This window comes from Trachymyrmex septentrionalis, unplaced genomic scaffold, assembly GCF_001594115.1.
Source record: "Trachymyrmex septentrionalis isolate Tsep2-gDNA-1 unplaced genomic scaffold, Tsep1.0 scaffold223, whole genome shotgun sequence".
Classification (NCBI taxonomy): domain Eukaryota; kingdom Metazoa; phylum Arthropoda; class Insecta; order Hymenoptera; family Formicidae; genus Trachymyrmex; species Trachymyrmex septentrionalis.
Window position 1 is genome coordinate 781810 of NW_017305379.1, and position 4504 is coordinate 786313.

Here is a 4504-nt window from a genome sequence, read left to right on the forward strand (position 1 = left end):
TCATTTAAATTATTAATTTTTAATACACCCCACGGAAGTATAGAATATGAACTATCATATTTAGGGAACTCGCGTCCGCTACCCGATGACTATTAAAATCTCATAACAACGGAAGGAGAGAAGGGATGTGTTGCATGAACGATTTATTCAAATCCGAACAAAGACGACGAGCCCAATGGGCAACATTGTGCTTGGCGTCGTGATACGATGGGGTGCGCTAAACAAAAGTCATTAGGGGTAGGAAATCACTGTGCGTAACCAGTCTCCCCATATCGAAATCGCAACCCCCGGAAACATGCGCGAATAGTGTATCCACCATGAAGCTATACACGAACACGCGTGCGTCACTTACCGAACAAATTGAGACGTACGTACAAAGGCGAAGTTGCGATTCTTGATTGTTACAGGTCTCCTCAATCTCTCCTCGAAGGGAGACGATGAGGGAGAAGATGAGGGGAAGGACAAGCGCGTTATAGCGAACGCAATCTAATTACGGTATCGTGAGACAACGTTCTCTCGCTAGAGAGAGAGAGAGAGAGAGAGAGAGAGAGAGAGAGTAATTTTGTCGTAAATAAGTTTTTAAAACGATCATTAATATCGTAGTCAGTTCGTACGATCCGCATCCTTGTTATTCCTCCCGTTTCCTCCCTTTCTTTCTGCAGTTTTCTTACATTCCAAGCGTGAAATTGGCCAACGGAAAAAAAAGAGGCCACTCACACCTCGCAGAGTTTGAACGTTCCCGAGGCTCTTTTGCGAGAGGCCACCTCGAATGCGCGCGGTTCCGTCGTTGCACCATGCATATGGATCGTCGGTGCATTCACCGTGTACACACGTCGCGGATAAATATGTATGAGAACGAGCGGCATCGAGATTATCCACTACTATCTCGTTTTCTTCTACGGATACGGATACGAGAATGCCTGCGCGATTTTCCCTTCGTTTGCCGTTTTCCATGCTAAAATTCTACGCATTTCAATAGTCCGCATACCGTCGAGGTATCAATAATGCGTATTTACGTGTTACGACGTGCATCAATGCTTTCCCATATTAACGATATTCTATAGCTATATTTGGGAAAGGAAAATAATTAGATATCAGCATAATATATAATAATATGTAATAATATCTTTCTCTCTGCCGCTCGCCAGATATCCAATTTATTACATTTTTCTTATATTTCAATGCATTGCCGTACACGCGTAGTATATACGGCATTTTTATATCACCGTGACATTATTTACAGTTGCTTTTTAGTTATTCATTACGTATCCGTCATTTGTTTTTAACATTTTTGCGATTATTCTGGAAAATAATATATTATTTATTATTTTTATTTTATGCTGTTTGGGTTCGAAAATATAAATTTGTGAAATTAATCCATTTATATTAATCTTTTTGTGTGTGTTGGTCACAAATTATTTATTTAATTACGTCTGCTGATATAAATATTACGGTTTAGAATAAATATTTTAGTATATAGAAACCAAGTTGGCTCTTACAATAATTGTAAATATTTTATGCATTCTACAAGTATTTATTGTCAGTAATCAAGTACTTTTTTTTTGTACAAGTAATAATTCTTTTTTTGTATCTCTTATAGTATTCTATTTATTCACGTCAAAGATAGTCATTACAGAATGAGTTTGGTGGAGTGAGTTGAAAAAGACAAAACGTTGGTTTTGGGAGGATTTTTTTTTTTTAATGAGACCGTGCCAGTAATTAACGTGTCGAACGCAAATGGTAGCGCGTAAAACAGTGCGGTGCCATGTTTGTTTTTATTAATCCTTGTTGCGAGATTTCCACTTTATTTTCTTCTTTTCGCGCACTCTTCAGTTGCTATTGATGGAATCGCTAATCAACAATTTACTACCAAATTGATTCGTCGCGGACTGATATCGATGAGTATTGACAGTAATATCGATTGTTACTCTAAATTCTAGCGGAGCTTGTATAATGCACGCATTTTTAATTTGGCTGGCATACATGTAACTATCGCTCGATTACATGCACCTAAAGCGATAACCAGATATAAATCGAATTCTTTGGATTTTTAGATAGATATTAAACTTCCCTTTTGCATATATATGTATATTATAATTATTTCACAACGAATAATTGTGCAACTTTTATGTGCAGCCCGATTTCACGAACATTTGCTGATATTGATTTCTCAGATCAGATATTCTTAGCAGCAACTGAAATATTCGTAAAATATGCAGCTCGAGTAAAAACTTCAAGATGTAATGTGTTTGTATTTGTGTGTGCTTGCTTATTGCGTGACTCATTCCATCAAAAGTCGAGAGGAAGAGTTGGTAAAAAATTTCTGACGCCGAGTATAAGAAGATATCAAAAGAGATATTCTTTCAATCTAATCGGCTCTTATTTCACACGACGCAGACTCATATTTCAGTCTCGGGATATAAAGCCAATTCAATCTCGGTAAAATTACCTGCACGGCGTTCCAAAGCCAAGAAGAGGCTTTGTAAACGAATTTTCACGGCGATAATCCCGAGTGATTCATTCCCGAACAATATTTACGATACATCGTGGCTTTCATTGGTGCAGCTTACATTATTTTATAATAAAGTCAGATTCATCAATGTCGTGATTGAATATCTCGGAAAGAGATACCAGAAATATCCTGTTCGAGCCTGTAATGTCGAATAATTCGCGGTACATTCATCGTACGATTAACTTACTAAAATAAAAATGTTATCGTACAACGACCTCTTGATATAAGTCGAGCTTGTACTCTTAACTGACGAATTTTACGAGCGCTGTTCTCAGGATAAAATTAATCTTTTACATACCTATTGATAGAATTGAAATGATAGTCTATAATTTTCTTCTTACATTCACAGTTTTTTAAGCTACAGAAATTTATAAAAACATATGCGTGTTTGTGCTCTAAAATATAATAATTGGGCGATGTAAAAAATGTTTTTAAATAGTTTAAAAACATGAATCAATAAATTAGACAATATTCATTTAACTGTAAAGCGAGAATCTTTGTTTTCACAGACGGGCAAGAGTTTAAAGAGGTCATCTGCTCGATATAACTACGACAAAAGCGCGATTTCCGGCTATGCATTTCTTCTCTTTTATTTTTTCGCGCACTTCGCTACCAGGGATTATAGAGTGAACGAACAAATTCCCCATCATAATTTATGATCCTATCCGGCTACGGCTCTTCGGATAATCCACCGTACCGGTCGCTTGTCGGCATAACCTCTCGATTCTCTTTCTAGAAGTTTATATACGAACCGGGCATGTGCCCATTGTCGACAGCCACACAATTTGTGTCTTATAAGAGATACAAAGAGTTAAAAAAGTGTTAAAAAATTTCCATTCTCATGCGTGTTGATATATTCTGTATTAATTTCCTGAAATGTCTATTTCAATTTCCTTCACATTATATGTGAGAATTTCGGCCTCTCTCAACTGTAAAAAAAAGAGTCTGGTAATAGCTATCAAACTTTCACGTTGAGTGAAATAATTTCAATCAAATATTGGATTAATATAACCAAAAATAATTTTGTTTTCCTAAATATTTAATTAAGTATTGTCAAACGATTGATTATGTTTGATAATAGTTATTAAATATTTAAAAAAGTAAAGTTATTTTTGGTTATATATTAACCGAATATTTCATTTAGAATTACTTTACTCAATATTTGTTAATTATTATCAGATTTTTTTTTCAAACTTCCCTGTGTTATGAAGAATATATGGTTTAATAGTAGAAATTTTTTTAAAAAGAATTTTTTTTATTTTTTAATGTTTCATATATTATGAAATTACTTTTGTTCTCCATATTTCTCATATCATAAATATACATATATTTAAATGAAAAATAGATATTTAATCAAGCATTTAAATTTACATTGTTAATAAATATACAAAGCATCGATTGATGTATTCTCTAATGCGTAAATTTTATATGGAAATTTTTTTTTACATCATTTACTTACAGCAAATCGTGCTATTACACGAAATTACGCGGTCTGTGTAAAATATGATTATACATTTGAAATATAAAAGTATCGTACATTGCTTGGGCTGAATCAGCAGATAAGAGAAAACTTGTTCATCTTTTTCTAAGGTTCACTGAGAGCTCAATTGTAAAATTCGTTAGAAAATTTCAAGCAACGCTCAGTACGATCTGCCTAAGCCATGATAATATTCCATGAGAGAGCGCGTACCGACTTTTCTTTTGACGATTACACATTTTACAACGTCGGCACATACGACCGCGTGCTTACGTATTTATCTTAATGCGATATCCCTCCGAGCTGAATCTTCTCCCTTGTGGCGCCTTGAGGCGCGTCTCGTATACGGCGAGAAATCGCGAATTCCTTGACGGTACGTCGTATGAATCGCTTTAGCCGCAGCCTCGGCTCCGAACTTTTCGCCGTGCCGTAACTCGCGTTAGCTTTTGCCCTCGGAACGAGCGAGCTTTCCAGCAATTCCTTTCTCTCTCTCTCTCTCTCTCTCTCTCTCTCTC